This window comes from Lampetra fluviatilis, chromosome 30, assembly GCF_964198595.1.
Source record: "Lampetra fluviatilis chromosome 30, kcLamFluv1.1, whole genome shotgun sequence".
Taxonomy (NCBI): domain Eukaryota; kingdom Metazoa; phylum Chordata; class Hyperoartia; order Petromyzontiformes; family Petromyzontidae; genus Lampetra; species Lampetra fluviatilis.
The window spans coordinates 2,970,001-2,987,530 of record NC_136304.1 but is presented as its reverse complement, the minus strand read 5'-3'; the positions used below and the strand labels follow the sequence as shown (position 1 = coordinate 2,987,530).

Below are 17,530 nucleotides of genomic sequence, written 5' to 3'. Positions count from 1 at the left end.
TTCTATGTTAAGCTTGTTTACTTTGTCACGTGTTAATGAACCCATTGCAATAACTCCTATTAATCACAGATCGTAGGGGGAAGCAGCAGGCCTTTGTGCAAGAACGCAGCGCAGACTGCAAATCTGGAAGATAATGCCTTCCGTGTATGCAAAGGCACATGCTCGAATGACAGACACACCCGTGTACGTAACTGATTGCTGGGCATACATTTTTTTGGTTTGGAAATTACTATTATATTTGCTTCTTATTTCCCAGGCCTGTTTGAGAAGTTCTCGTGTATTTCTGTGACAACTATATTAATTCGAAAATAACCTAGCAGCCCTGCACATTGTTATCGCCTCCATGATTACATATTGATGCGATTGACTCACTTGATTGTGATACAGTTAATGTTGCGTTATTTATTCAAACTAAGCAGTGTAAAATGAGATGTTGGTCAGGTGTAAATGTTATACCAAAAGTATTGCAATTGTAAGTTTTCGTTGCTATGGGTTCATTGACTTTGTGTGTGGCTGATATTAATTTAAAATTACTTCAAATGAGGAACGAGTTTCCCACACTTTTGCTAAAACAAAAATCTATTTTGTCTAATAGACCGATAGCTTACGTTTCTATTTTTGTTGCATTACTTTTTCCTCCACTGTTATCCTTCTTGTGCTGTTGGCGTCATTTCACGAGATCAAGCTAGCCAATCGAATCTCGCGCCGAGCAGTGCAATCCTTCCCATTGGAGAATGGCCCACGGAAGCGAATATTGTGGAGCTACCGCTGAAATCCCTTCAATGTCCATCTGATACACACGCAATAGAGAGCCAGCACTTCCCCACGCACTCTGCATAGGAGATTAATTTTCACAGCATGACAGTAGAACCGGTTTTTAATGTCCTCGAGGTGGAATTTATCCAAATTAAGTGCACAGGTGAATTGAATGTGAGTTGTTTTAGTGCAACCATAGTTGACTGGGCCGAGACCATCAATTTACAACACTTAAGGACCCAGTTTTTAATCCAGAACCCTGACTTTTGAGCCACCTTCGGAGGAATCGCTCTTATTGCAAAAAAGACTGTTTTGTGATGCAGTACGTGCATGTAAAATATAGCAGCTAATGTATACACGTGTCGATCTGGAAAAAAAATACAAGTTTGTTTTATTACGTTTGCAGTCATCAAACTACACGAGCAAAATTTCGCTGAAGATTAGGTGGCAGCATTTTGAACTCGTTAGGTGTGATTACATGCTATTTACCTACCCGGTCAGATGTATAAATGGATGCCTTATCTAATTACAATATATAGCAATTCAACTAACCATTATCAGTGCTCCATGTGCAATGGAACATATTAATTTAACAAGCAAATCTAGCGAGCATGTTCCGTTTCTCATGGTCACAGAATTGAATTTTTTTTTTTAAAGGAAATAAAGTAAATGAACTTGGCTCCGTTTCAAAGTCGGCTAGGAATGAGGGTCATCTTGACTTTGACAAAGAGCCACATACCATTAACACTGTCTCCAATGCTGCTGCGTTATTCTCTCGCCCTGGCATTTGCAATGAAAGGCTCTCACGGAGTCCGAATCAAATCATTATGTGTCAGTGTTTCGCAAGGTAATTTTATTTCAAGTGTCCTATATGCACAGCTGCTGTTATAACGGTTAGCACACTGGAATTGAAATCCAAAGCTCACCGGTTCGATACAATCTACCGGCGCAGCAGTTGAACCAATGGGCACGGTTCTCAAATCGCCCCCCGCCTTTGTCACCCTAGAATCACAACCTGGACTCTCTGCAGCTGACCGCCATTTCAGGGCTGCACCTTTAGCACTTTACCTTAATGTACATCGATGCCCGTGGTCGAGGAGCAATCTTACCGAGGCATTTGCAGTAAAACACAGTGGCGGGCGGGCGGGCGCGCGGATGCCATGTCTCCTTTGTTGTGTGGTTTGTCGTGCGCCGGAAAGTAAAAGCTCTCACGGAATCCGTAATTTTTTTTTTTCCCAGATGCTTGCGAGGTAGGGAAAGTTTACTGATGAGCGATACGGTCGAGAGCCAAATGAGGCAGCACACAAGAGTGCTGCAAGGCTATTTGGAAAATTATTGCTAATTTGCTTGTAATTACAATGAAATGAAGCATCTTTGCAATGCAAATGTCAGCATAAAATCATTAATATTTATTCCCAAAACATAATTCAATTACCCCGGGGAGCGAGGAAATAACTAGAAATTTGCTGCCTTTACGTTTCTGCCATTATGCCTTTATCCGGAAAGACGTCGCTCTAAATTGTATTTAAAAATGAATTAAGTAATCTGTAAAAAAGAAAGGGACTTCAATTCCTATTTAAATTAAAATGGGGATTCTGTAGAAAAGGACATTTTCTGAGCCACTGCAGGCAGCGCGTTGCAGTGCCTCATGAAAATTTCATACGGTGTATAATTAAAAAGGCAACCAATGATTTAGACCTTTCTCACTCGTTAATGAACTGCATTTCAGGCGTGCCCTAATTGACATGTGTGCGCTGCACACTGCACCCGCACCCCGCATGCGGGCAATTGTGTGACTGACTTCACACTGAGTCGTCCTGTGGCATTCAGCCCCCCCGTTGTGGATTTATTTACACATTTATTAGGCCGTGTTTAATATCCAGAGCTGTGACCCTGCTGTCTGGTGGGAGAGCGCCAGCAATGCCTGAGTAAGTTATAATTAATCAACCTTTTTTTTGCATGCCAAAATTGTTGTCTTTTTTATATTTCGTTAGTTTACCGGCACATAAAATATCACAAATTGGAAGCTTTGGGGAATGGCGTAAACGCGGCAAGGGTTGCATTAAACGGTGTGAAAGAGACAAAGTTTGAGATTAAGCCGCACGAAGCGATTCAATCGCTGGGTCTCGGCGAGGTGGGAGAGAAAATTGGAAAGTTGAATTGCTCTCCTGTATAACTCACAATGTAGTTTAAATCAAGCAGTAATGGTTCAATTCTAAAACTGGGATTAAAGCATATTAAACTTCCACCGGAAGAAAAGAAAGAAAACAAAGGCAACTCCATTGCATAGTTCGTGATATAACAACACGAGCTTTATCTAACCACTTAATAGCCATCGCAGAAATAATCCACAGCGTTTCGATACGCAACGACCTGAAGAGAGTTTTCTTTTTTTCTTTTTTTCGAACTGTTTGCCATGAATTCTAAAGAGAGCGCGCGACCATCGTTCAACGCAGGATATGGGCAGTGACCTCCGGTTGAATAAATGGAATCCAACTCCTTATGGCGTCGACTTCACTGCCTTTCTCTCATTGCTCTTTTGCTCAGCCAACCAGTGTGACAACCGTCTTGCTCCGCTGTTTTAATCCGGTATCTTCCTCCCTTCATCCATCATTGACCTCCCCGAAACTTCTGATATAAACTGACGAGAGCTGCTAAAGTTCTGTACAGCTCAGTTTATTTGTTGTTTTTGTGGTTGTTTTCCAAGCGCTGCACGGCGGTCTAATGCACCGAGTCACTTGAGACCCGCATCTGACAGACGGGAGAGGTGAGCGCTACGGAGACGCACGAACGCGCACACGCGCACGCACGCGCACACGTGTGTGCGTGCGTGCGCGTGTGCCTCTGTGCGTATGTCGCACACAGAATTGTAAAAGCACAGGGACGCTCCAAGTGTCAGCAAGCCCCTCTGTTTGATAACGAAGCGAGAGGAGCTTTATTTTGAATGGCAGATGCATAATTTATAAATGTCAGTCTGTGGGTGGTCGTCTCCCCATGTTGGAGCCTAATAAAATGGCATCGTCAAACAGAGACACATCGCAAGTAAAGTAATAAACAATCAGTCCAGGGCTTCAACCTTGACCCATCCAGTTGACTGAATATTAAATATGCAGTAGCAACTGCCTCTGTGTTGCGGGGTGGAGCTGTCGTGCGCTGGTTTTGCATGCCGCGCTATGAACCTGGCGACCTGAGTTCAAACCCGTGGCTCGCGTCAGATTGCCAAATCGTGCGGAGCACATCGTGGCAATGAAAGTCGCAGCGTCACAATGCAATATGTCATGCAAATACAATACTCTCATTATTTTAAACAACACACAAGTGGTTGGAGTAGTGGCATGGTGGTTAGCGCACTGCTTGCCACATGTTAACGCAACGGCCTGAGTTTCAATCCTGGCCATGATTCTGCCCTTCCCCATTGATTCACCAATCCATATTGATCAGCATGGTGAAGTATGTTATTTTTAAAGACCGACATGGTGTGAAGGATGCCTTCATAAAGAGGTAGATTGAGACTTTGACTTGTAACCAGTTCCCCTTAGGCTGGAGTAGGCGGACTTACTATTGCTACGTTGTCTGCTGGTGCTGCATTGCTTCACATCAATCACACACTGGGTTTATTTATTAATCTGCCTCTTCTTCATTATAATATAATTGTGCGTTCAGTGCAATGTCATGAGACAAATTGCGCATTTGAACGCCCTCTTGGAGTAGTGCATCAACAGGCTGGTTGCAATTACTGGCGTTACGTCGTACAAGAATTGTAAATGTTGTGGGTTTAGTATCCAACACATCGGTGTGCTGAACCAGTAACGAATTGGCATATTTGGTTTACGTGACAAACCTTACTAATTGGCTGTGTCGGGTGGTGGTGGGTTTAACGACACATTTATATTTGCGCGATCTAACCCAAAAACCTCTATTGTCGATACTATTGGAAGCGAAAGCCTAGACCAGGCTAACACCACCAATTTGTAACACTGGAAATTTTTATTTGGCTGTAACGCGGATTAGAACCCAGGTTTTCAGTGGTTCTGGCTCATTATATTAACAAACATAACCATCCAGTCACATCGATATAATTACTTTACAAAAGTTAATGTTGTCATATGGAGAAACCTTGAAGCCTATGAAAACGCTTCTGGAAAGAACACCCAAATCACACCATATCTGTTGAGTAAATGTGTGTAATTTTTTTGTAATATATAATTAGACATTACACAGCACAATACCTGTGCACATCAGAGCGCACATTTTAACGCCATATTATTTGGTATTCAAGTCAAACACATCTGTCATGAGGAGGTACGAGTTAGGGGTATCTGGGGAGTTCCGCACTCAGCGGTGGGAGGGATGATGTTTGCAAGTGGTGCACTGGGGATAAACAAAATCAAATGAGCAACTTCGACATTGCAAGTCCAGTGTGCTAGCCTTTTTTTGTTTGGACAATGGCAATAACAACAGCATTTATCTTTTAAAATCAAATTTGTGTTGGAGAAGCCACACTTGTTTTTTTTTAAGACAAATCTGTTGTGTGTGTGTGTGTGGAGGCTGGCTGGAACACAGGCCAGCTTTATCAGCGGAGACTTTTATGGAAGTGAAAAACTTATTTTTTAAATGCCAATGCTTCCATCTCGGGAAAGCCACACAATCTTAAAAGCTGTCGAGTGGGCAGATTACAATAGGCGAGGGGTGTGAGGGGGCAGGGGGGAGGGCTGCCACCCAATCACTCACCAAGCGATTCTGCATACGATATTTGAAATGAGCAATTTGCCTCAATTGCTGTGTGGATAGACGAGTGGAAGCACTTGCCATGACACCGCCCACGGGCCAGGAGCACACAATGGCCATTTCCAGCACTCAATTAACTGTGCAGATTCTATTAAAAATCGTCGAGGGCAAAAGAGCGTCACGTCGAGTTGCTTAATTTGCACGAACCGATGATGGTGCGGTGACGTACACGATGTAGAACTTCCAGATTTGAAGCTTTCGTGACTGCAATGATTCATATTCTCAGGTTTTTTCGGTAAAGTCACGTAGGTAAAACATTAAAAGTAATGAAAGTAAAATAAAACAAAACAAAAATAAAAATAAAATTCACGACGTTTCGGAGGCAACACAAGTCTCCGTCATCAGGTGGGACCGTCACAGCCAGATTAGCTGCATCAAGTGTTGCAGCTAATCTGGCTGTGACGGTCCCACCTGATGACGGAGACTTGTGTTGCCTCCGAAACGTCGTGAATTTTATTTTTATTTTTGTTTTGTTTTATTTTACTTTCATTACTTTTAATGTTTTACCTACGTGACTTTACCGAAAAAACCTGAGAATACGATGTAGAACATTGGGTACGACATGCGAAAAACGTGCAGAAAGGAAACGCGGAATGTGGAATGGTCGGACGTCACGTTCTGCCGGACAGCACGTGGCACCCCCCTCCCCCCCGTTCCGTGTTCACCGCGATGTGTTTGAGCCTTTGTCTGCGCTCTCCTCGTAAGGGGCCGTTCATAAATGACGTCACGCGATTTTTGACGATTTCTGACCCCCCTCCCCCCTTCGTCACACGGCGTCACAAAAAGTCAGACCCCCCCCCCCCCCCTCAAATATGACGTCACAAAGCTCTGCCCCCCCCCCCCCCAAAAAAAATAAAACATCCTTCAAATCGCTTTAAACTATTGTCATTGTAGTGCGTATTTAATGTGGCGCTGCACGCTGATGTTGTAGGAGAAAACATTTATTAAAAATAATATATAATTAAGTAGAACGTGTTGTCTATATTTATTTAAAGTTGCGCATTTTGATGTGACGCCACATTTCTTAAACCCCCCCCCCCCCTCGTCACACATCGTCACAAATGTCTGACCCCCCCCCCCCCTAGGTGCGTGACGTCATTTATGGACGGCCCCTAAGGGATGCGCGCACTCCGCGCCCAAACAAGAGCCGAATGGCTCACAGGGTAAATCCTAATAAATGAAACTGGAAACTAAAACTGAGGCGATGCAAATTCTCTGACTGCTTTGTACATTTCCAGTGGTCACATCGCGAGGTGGGGGTCAAAACATATTACGTCGCTTTAACGCAAAGGGGGTTGGGTGGGTGGTTGTTGTACATTAACGCTTTGTCCCTTGCAACTTTACTCCGTCGCATTGCGAATGGATCATTGCAATTAGTTCCCGTGCCGTGCGGCCATCTCGCCGGCTGTGATTGTCTAATTTGGGGAGGGCCTGGCAATTCGTTCGAACTTCTGTTAACGCTTCCGACATCGCGTGTTGCGCAGCAGATTGGCGGCCACGCAAAAATTACGTACACGCGCGTGTGTGCGTGTGTGTGTGTGTGCAAGTGTGTGTGTGTGCGTGTGTGTGTGTGCAAGTATGTGTGTGTGCGTGTGTGTGTGTGCAAGTGTGTGTGTGTGCGTGTGTGTGTGTGCAAGTGTGTGTGTGTCTGGGGAGCGGTAGTGTAGCGGTTAGCGCGCTGCGCTATGAACCTGGCGACACAGGTTCGATTCCCGCTCACGGCCAACACCAATGACGATTATCTGAACCGGTCCTGGGCCTCCCCTAGGTCGACTCAGCCTCAAATGAGTACCCGGTGCGGTGTGTAAACATCGCCACTGGGGAGACAAAGGCGGTCGGGCGTGGTGCTGGCCACCCACCCCCTCGTGTACCGTTCCGGCCTTCATAGGTGCTCGCTAACAGCACTTGCCCCTACAGTCTGTTAAGGCTATACGGGGGATCTTTGTCTTTGATATTTGTGTCTGGGGAGCGGTAGTGAGGAGCGGTGGCGTGGCGGTTAGCGCACTGCGCTACGAACCCGGCGACCTGGGTTCGATTCCCGCTCACATCCAACACCGGTGACGATTATCTGAACCGGTCCTGGGCCTCCCCTAGATCGACTCGGTCTCAAAAGAGTAACTGGTGCCATGTGTAAATATCGCCACGAGGGAGACAAAGGCGGTCGGGCGTGGTGCTGGCCACCCCACCCCCTCGTGTGCCGTGCCGGCCTTTATAGGTGCTCGCTAACAGCACTTGCCCCAACAGTTTGTTAAGGCTATACGGGCGATCTTTGTCTTTGTGTAGGGAGCGGTAGTGTAGCGGTTAGCGCGCTGCGCTACAAACCCGGCGACCCGAGTTCGATTCCCGCTCACGGCCAACACCAGTGACGATTATCTGAGCCTCCGCTAGATAGATTCAGCCTCAAATAATTACCTGGTGCGGGGTGTAAACGTCGACACTGAGGAGACAAAGGCGGTCGGGCGTGGTGCTGCCTACCCACCTGCCTTCTTCTTAGGTGCTCGCTAGCAGCACCTTAACCCGAACAGTCTGTTCAGGCTACACGGGGGATCTTTACCTTTGTTGTGCGCGTGTGCGTCCTTCGCGCGCCGTGCAATGCCACCGACATATTTCTTTCCTGTCGAGAATCTTTTCGGTAAGCGGTTAATGGACGCGATGTGGGTCCCTGTGGTAGTGCCTCCCATTAGCCTGCCGTTGCCACCCGCCCGGCTGGCTGACGGCGTGTTTGGCTGCCTGCCACGCGTGGAATATGCGAAGATTGTGCGCCCCGCAACAATTCCCCAAGTGCGTGGATACATAGTAGTAGTAATAGTCACCTAGGTAGCATTCATGGTAGCTACTTCCTTGGAAAAAAAATAACTAAATACATTTCTATGCTTGGTTCTTTCGGTAAAGTCACGTAGAAGGGAAATAATACAATAATGCTAATATTGTTTTATATTAAATATATAATACAAATATTGTTTTAAATTTGTATTATTTTATTATTTCCCTTCTACGTGACTTTACCGAAATAACCAAGAATATGAATCCCTGCAGCCACGAAAGCTTTAAATCTAAATTTAAAATTCGTTACAGACGTGTGTGTGTGTGTGTGCATGCGCTTGCTTGTTTGTGTGTATGTATGTTATCTGCTTGACGGCAATGCTGCATCATCAAAAGTTGCACTTCCACGAAATCACGTTTGCAGTCTTAAGGGAATATAAAATCTGCAGTTTTAAACTCTCATTGTGAGGCAATGAAACTGCTGTCAATCACTCTCTGCCAACGCAGTCTAGAGGGTGGATAGAACATGTTGGTTTGCTGCGGGGAAAATGCAATCGCAGCGGGCATTGCAGGAGAAAATCAATCGACGATGGGGGAAACTGCACCTTGCGCTTGTTGGGCAATGCATTAACGGGAAGGGTGGCAATTGAGAAAATGAAGCGGTGCCACAGGTGAAGCGGTTAAGCGAGCGTAAAGCGTCGTGCTCAAAGCGGCCGGGCATCAGCGGGGAGGGGATGGAGGGGATGGGGGGGTGGTGGTAGCAGCGTCCGTCTCGTTCGCGGCCTCGTAGACAACGTAGGTCGTGGGACATACAGGGCTCGCCGTGTCGCTGTGCCCGTCAAGTACTTTTTGAGAGTGTTGCTTGAAAGGTTATTTTTAGTTACTTACTTCTTGCTTAGATTTCTCCACCTGCACAGGACGGCAATGTTGTCAAACAGTAGCGCGCTGCGCTACGAACCCGGCCACCCGAGTTCGATTCCCGCTCGCGGCCAACATCAGTGACGATTATCTAAACCGGTCCTGGGCCTCCCCTAGGTCGACTCAGCCTCAAATGAGTACCTGGTGCGGTGTGTAAACATCGCCACTAGGGAGACAAAGGTGGTCGGGCGTGGTGCTGGCCACCGACCCCCTCGTGTACCGTTCTGGCCTTCATAAGTGCTCGCTAACAGCACTTGCCCCTACAGTCTGTTGAGGCTATACGGGGGATCTTTGTCTTCGGTGTTGGAGTCACGCGATCGGAGGCGTTTGCTCGTCACCCTTGGATCGAGGATGTCGCGGCACCAAGCGACTTTTGGGTTCTGTTTGAAAACAGATATTAATTTAGCAATAGTGCATGCCGTTATCGTGGATCTTAACATCTTTCCCGGCATTTAAGATGAGCGAAATGATAAATAAATGCGAAAGGGTCTAAATTTTCCACTCAAAGCAATAAAAAAGTGACGTGACAATTACGTCCAAGGGAGTAGTCGTGTTAATCTTGGCAGCTGCAATGGACAATTATTCTTCCCCAAATGACTTTATTGGTCAACACGCGCTTCATCACGTGCTTCATCACGTGCGTCATCACGAGCGTCATCACGAGCTTCATTCTCTTAGGTTTTTTCGGTAAAGTCACGTAGGTAAAATAAATAATAATAAAAAATAATAAATAACAAAAATCATTGAAATAAAATAATACATCACTACGTTTCGGAGGCAACACAAGTCTCCATCATCAGGTGGGACCGTCACAGCTAAAATTTACTGTATCAAGTGAGGCAAAATTCCAAGAGAAAAGCTCTTAAATACAAGTTAAGGGGGACGGGGGGGATGGGCTTATCTGAATGTGGTAGCCAATGAATGGAACGTGTTGGGGGGGGGGGCTAACAGAGAACAATCGGTTCATCTCGACTTGGGGTTGTAACCGGTGTTGGCTGACAATCCAAATACAAAAAAGGCAGTGCTGTTAAACGCTGGGGATGTCAACACTCGGTAAAGTAGAATAGTGCCTGTCAAATAAGAAGGTACAAAAATGTGTAGTTAAATATTTTTTGCATAGTTAATAACATCTTTCCAATGATTACTCAGTTTGTACCCATCATCACGGTTGAAGTTATGTCTGTGTTTGTATATCTGGATGGCTTCGTGTACAAACCTTTGATGGTAGCCAGAAGGTTTGCAGAGCACCTTGGTTCATTACATGCCTCATCATGCGCTTCAGCACGAGCTTGCTGTTACAAAGGATCCACCAGTCGGTTATTTGCGCACGATAGTGGCAAAGCATAGGGTGTTATTATAATTTATTTTTTATTGATGAATAACTGCAAATTTTAGTTGCTCTCAAAATCAGCAGCATTGAGGAAAGAAACAATTGTTTTTTGACTTATCGAGATTTGTTTGTATGAAAATGACTTATTCATACACATACAGAGACGATGCATTTTTCATGTCTTTGTGCGAAGGACTCTTGAACAGATATAAATGCACTGGGCTCCTACAAAACATTGAATATATATCTTCTGTCTGTGACAGGAGATTATGTTCAGTAATGAAGATTTTGTTGAAATGCTTAAAAAGAATAATTTGCAATGCAATGCATGTTTGTGCGACGATCATGAGCCGGTTAAAATTTAAATCAGCTCATTATTATTTGTACAATAGTTCACACGAGGATAATGCAGGCAGATGATCAACTTTCACCCATTATTTAGATCTGCAAATTGTGTTTTTTTTTTGCTTTTCATTTCCTCACGAATACAACCACAGAGGTACCCCTATTTGACATTCTGGAAACCATGACCCAGGCAGCAAGGTCAACGTGTCTGCAAATTAATGTGGCTAAAGGTTCCCGCGCGGATTCTTTTTGTAGAGATCGTCAATGTGCCTGCAGTCCAGCCAATTCCGCTCTCGTTATGGTACATATACAGGACTTTTAAAAAAGCCAATTTTTCCCCAACAAACAGAAAGGTGCCCGTGACCTGTGTTGCCTATCGCTTGACACAATCGGCAATATTATTCTTACCCAGTGAGTGCCATGCATGATTTATTTTTAATCTAAATTGCTCCTTGCAATTTGTATTATTGTTGTTCTTGTCAGCATCATTTATTTTTAATTGAGCTGACTAAGCCACGCTTTGGGTAGCCACACTCTTAGAGCCAGGCGATAAGTTTATTAAGTCGATTAATCAATACAAATGTATAATTGACATTTTTTTGTGTGGGGTCGATTACTCAGGTCCCTTTAAAAGCTACAAGAACAGCACCCACATCCTTCATCTAGAAAGCGGGAAACCCCCTTGAAGCCCCACCCAGCGCGATGCGGCTGCTGATGACAATGACGCCACCAAGCCCCGCCCACCACCTCCCGTCCAGCGGCACCTGTGGGAAACTTTTTTCGTAACTTATTTTCGTGTTATCGAGTAAATCGAACTAATAACCGATAGAGTGATCACTGACAGTACTTAGATAATCAGATAACCCGACTACTCTACTATTTGCAATGACTGTTACTTAACCCACTGAATACTAACGATAGTAACAATAGTGCTTATGAGAAAACGGCCAACAACAACAGCAATGTACATGCGATGCGCTTAAAATAAAGATAAAATATATCAGTGTTTCTTTCATTGTGCAGAATCGCCCTTCAGTCCGGTCGCTTATAGACTGTGTGGACCTTCGCCATCCCCTTCCCCCTCATCCAGAGCTTCGTTACCTCCCTTCAACCCACCTCTTCATGTCAATATTAGGCCAAACAGTGCGAATGTAGGATGGCAGCGCCTCTTGCTGCCATCCTACATTTGCACTGTTTTTGTTATTCACACGTTCTAGATTTGAAGCTTTCGTGACTGCAAGGATTCATATTCTTAGGTTTTTTGGGTAAAGCCTCCGAAACGTCGTGATTTTTATTTTATTTTACTTTTTTAATGTTTTGCCTACGTGACTTTACCGAAAAAACCTAAGAATATTATTCACACGTGTTTCGTTTATGACCGTCAAATACCTCTTTTGTTAGTTGTGCAATATTCCTTCAGGACCCTGTACTCATTCTCTGCAATATCGATGTCTTTGTCTTTTGCTGCTGCTGTTGTGCATGCAGTGCGGATCTCCCGTGTCAAACAATCGGGCAACTGGCTAAACGGGGCCATTATATATTTCATCTGTAAGACATAAAATGAAAATAAACTCAAACTCTACACATGGCTGCAGCACCTATGCAGGGATATTTCTGGGCAGCAATGATCTTAATTGACATAATCAGTGGCGAACATATTTTGCTTGTGACCTTTTTTGTTTAACTTTTTAGTTATCGGTGACTACGAGCGGACGAACAAACTGAGCAAGCGTGATGACGTTAACGACTGCTGCCCACCACAAAGGGAAAGGCGACTCACCGTGACGAGACGAAATTAGCGACGGGTTTCAACGAAGACGCAGACAGAGATGACGAATTTAGTACGTTGAACTTAAATTTTGATTTAAAGCTTTCGTGACTGCAGGGATTCATATTCTTGGTTCTTTCGGTAAAGTCACGCAGAAGGGAAGCAATAAAAGAATGAAAAAATAAAAAATAAAATCCTCACGACGTTTCGACTGCAACACAAGCAATCATCATCAGGTGTGACATTTTCTTGCTGTGGATTTCACACCTGATGATTGCTTGTGTTGCAGTCGAAACGTCGTGAGAATGTTATCGTTTTATATTTTTATTATTTTATTGTTTCCCTTCTACGTGACTTTAACGAAACAACCAAGAAGAGAAATACTGACCTAATTAACTGTAACCTTTGAGGTTAGAATGACCGACGGCCGTCCAAAGTGTCAGTGAAAGTGACGGAACAGTTTGTGCCCAATGCGTTGGCATCACGCCGTGCACACGTGCCACATGTCTTGCCAGGTTGTTCCGTTAGGGCACATTAGTTTGGCCACAAGCCCCCTGGCATCGACGATGCATTCCTAAGGAGCCTACCATATGGCTGAAGACGACGAAAGAAAACAAGCGTTGCACAAAGCACATTCTCGCTGGAAAGCGTGCGCACGCCAGCACAAAAACATCCAAGGACGCGTTATGGCACTCTTAAACCACGATTTTGATGATCATATTAAATGAGATGTCTCCGTGTATCCCTCCGTGTTGTGTCCGAGTTGAGGCAAAAAAAGAAACGGATGTTTCTGAGGGATCGTGTCCATGAGTGTGCAATTCTGCGGGGAGATATCGTGGCAATGCAGATTATTACTTACGGTGCTAAAGGTACGCATATGCAATGATTTATGGATGGATAGTGTTTCGTTGTATTACACTGGTCAACATAATAAACATTTTTTTCTGGTCTGGACTTTTGCAGCTGTTTTAGACTAATTTCCGGGTGCTGATTCCAAATCTGATCTCAGATTTGCTCTATCACATCTCATTTTTATGCTATCGGCATACCCCATATTCATTGATTTTACCCGAAATTAACTCTGTCACTTATGATTGCAAGTTGTTGCGAGTCAGTGACTGCTTTAGTGTTAAAATATCGTGCTGTATTTTTAGGATAGTGTGTTTATAATATCATTTCATGTAGATATTCACATTTATTAAATAATTTTCTTCTGCAGTTTTTATTGAAAATGCAATATTTGATATCTCAAAAACCTGATATGATAGACAAAAACTGATGCCAGATTTGGAATCAACACCCCAAAATTACCTTAAAACCGTTGGAATACCTTATGCCAGAAAAAGTGTGTTGACCAGTGTTATTATACTTTTTTGCATTGGGAAGAGCAGTGAAACGACAGAGAAATCTAAATAAAAGAGTGTCAAGGCTCAGCGTTGTTTCCTGTGCTCTGCCACGTGCTCTTTTAAATGTAAAGTGCACCAACAGGTCAAGCGTTAAACCGAATTTTTACTTCCTTTTTTCATTCAAATAGATAGAGCTGCGTTAGAATATCATTCCAGCCAAGTGCTGGTTACATTGCTAACTATATGCAGAATCCTTTTGTGGAGTTTCATGATTTACTGCTCGGCAACTTTAAATCAATATGAATGGTAGCTCTCACAAATGGATAAAGAACATTACGTATCAAAGCTCTCTATATGGGGCATGAATGCAGATTCTCACAAGGCCTGGCTCAGTGTCTCGACTTAGTATTTTTTGGACTCTTAAGTGACCTGGCTATATATATTTTAAAGAATCGTGTAACCTTTAAAAAATAAAAAAACTAACTCCCCCCACCCCACCACCCCTATGGCCTTCGCACCTGATTGGCTAACAAGTGAAAACATCACATTTATCCCTCTGCTTAAGACCGAAACAGGAGGATTTATCTACAACTCTGGCTGTCGCCTGATGATGCTAGTTGTAATTACTGGCGAAACGTTGTACTCGAATGGTAAATATTGTGGGGTTACTCTCCAACACACCGGTGTGCTGTACTAGTAACGAATTGGCACTTTTTGTTTACATAACAAGCCTTACTAATTGTCTGTGTCGGGTGGTGGCGGGTTTAACGACATATTTAAACGATCTAACCCCCAAAAAAACTTCCGCATAATGGCTTCATTACCACGTCTTGTTCATCATCAATTTGTGCTTTATATTATGGCATGGAGAGGCCTCCATCCAGCTGTGGATCGGAAAAGCTACAAAAATATTACAATGTGTATTGTTACGAAGGTGCCTGGGTGGTTCAGACATCGGAGCAGTGGGCTGGTTCTCTTGTTTAGTTGATGGTTTCAGCGCACAACAAAAAAAAACCTATCACAATTAATGTAGTTCTCTTGATTTGGCTCTGTGAGAAATAAAACAATAATCTGTTGTCTGTCACGTGACAAACACGACTGTCGTGCAGCAGAGGGAGCAATCAAATGCTGCCCTCTACTGTGTGACATAGGGGGTTAATGAAATGAATCCCACAGATAGCTCTGTGATATCCACTTACACGGGCCATTCTCTGACATGGAGGATTGCACTGCTCTGTGAGAGAGACCCGAGTAGAGAATGCGTCTCGTGATGTGACACTGACGGCACAATCTGGATAGAAATGGTGAAACACGACACATTGTTGCTGTTATCCCGGGTGTGTGTAATTGGGTTGCAGGACTGCTGTAGCCACTGTAGGGTCCTAAACGTATGCGAACGTTCATGTTTAGTGGATAACATATAGAAACATAGAACATATAGTGGAGAACATATACAGAACATAGAGTGGAGAACATGTATAGAATGTTCAGTGGAGAACATATATAGAACATATAGTGGAGAACATATACGAAACACAGATCATTGGAGTAATACACGGTGGGATTCTGTACAACATTGTCATTGAAACTGTGGTGTAAATTGTATTTTAATGGGCAAATATTTTTAGTGTTACAAACCTCACCAGACTTCAGATAATTACGAGGTTAACAAATCAATTTGTACGTTATACTTTGCAAACACATCCATGCAAAGTCGCATAATAACGATAATTGCTGTTATCGAGATTAAACACGTAACAAATCGTAAAACAAATATGCAAATTGCGTCCAATATGTGAAATTCATACAATCATTATGATTATTAATACATACATAGACTTACACATGCATGTAGACTTCAACTCCAAGACGGAGACTACAATCAGCCAATGGCAATAAGCCGATGTGGTGTTTTACCAGCGTCATTGCATTCTTTGTTTTAGTGTCTCTCTACATCAGGGGTGGGGAAGCTTTGTTCTGCCAAGGGCCATTTGGATATTTCTAACATCATTCGCGGGCCATACAAAATCATCAACTTAAAAATTAGCCTGTCATATTTTGGTCAAACATTTAATTAACTCGCCCCTAGTGCGATGGCTGGAACTGCTTCTCTTTGGTGAGGCGTGTGATGTTAGCTGGTATTGATGATGTTGTTGCTACTCGCAACTGCTTTTCCAGGTTTGCTCCTAGATTTATTGAATTTCGAGTCCTGCCTGCGGTTGCCTTGGCAGGGCCACACCAAATGATTTCGCGGGCCTCGTACGGCCCGCGGGCCGGACGTTCCCCACCCCTGCGTACGAGCAATTTGTGTTTATGCTCGATAATGTATGAGTGTAAGCAATTCATAAACACAAGGATAATTAATTTGACGTGCAAGACATTTATATTAAACGTGTGTGGTGGTGGTGGTGGTGGGGAACCACGTTTCAAATTATCACTGCTTTTAACCAAATTCTATGGGGCATCTGGTGCAAAAATTCGTGACTGTCTGCTGATTTCCCTTCAGAGTGCCATACCCTCATTGCTTTTCTTAGACGAAAAGCTCTTAATTGCGTGCACTTAAGGTTAAAAAGTGTGAATTGTGTTATTATCATATATAATTATTATAACCAATTGGATTAAAGTATTTTAAAATGTTTCTTTTTCGGATTTTTTTCTCATTACAACTTTCCCATTTAAGTTCACTTTTCATGGGGCGCGAGGGGGGGGCTACCGCTTTTCTCATTAAATACATCTACTTGGAGAAGTTGTAAATGCCATTGCAATACATCCTGCCAGAAAAGCCAACCGCTGACAAATAACCTTGAGGTTCAGCACCGGGTAATAGGATGTGTTCGAGGAATCTTCCTAATAGGACTTGTTATACAATACACTGCATTTGTCCCATCTTAATAACTTCAAGTGTTCTGGGTTCGTGCACCGCGATATATGTCTTGGCAACAGGGGTTCGTTCAAAGTGAAAATAATGCTATAAAAAATGCAGTAACCTTTACCACTTTCGCCTAATTACTATGAACATTTGCAGTTATAACCTTTGAATCATAAATATAGAACAAATGGCTTTTAACTTATCGCATGAGATATAACAAAGGTCCTCCGTATAGCCTATAACAGACTGTAGGGGCAAGTGCTGTTAGCGAGCACCTATGAAGGCCGGAACGGTACACGAGGGGGTGGGTGGCCAGCACCACGCCATACCGCCTTTGTCTCCCTAGTGGCGATGTTTACACATCGCACCGGGTACTCATTTGAGGCTGAGTCGACCTAGGAGTGGCCCAGGACCGATTCAGATATCGTCACTGGTGTTGGCCGTGAGCGGGAATCGAACTCGGGTCGCCGGGTTCATAGCGCAGCGTAGCGCTAACCGCTACACTACCGTTCCCCAGATGAGATATACCGTAAACACACACAAACACGCGCATGACATCTGCTCTAAAGCAGATTAAAATACTGCCAGATATACAATACCTCTCACATTGAAGTGCATCAGTAGCTAATTATCTAATGACGTTCATC

The 17,530-nt window shown here is 43.8% G+C and overlaps 1 long non-coding RNA gene across 4 annotated transcripts in view; it reads right to left on the bottom strand.

Annotated features, from left to right (window-relative positions):
- LOC144943297 (uncharacterized) overlaps nt 1–17,530 on the bottom strand; it is an 82,482-nt gene that overhangs the window by 8,598 nt on the left and 56,354 nt on the right. The gene's annotated exons all lie outside the window — the stretch shown is intronic.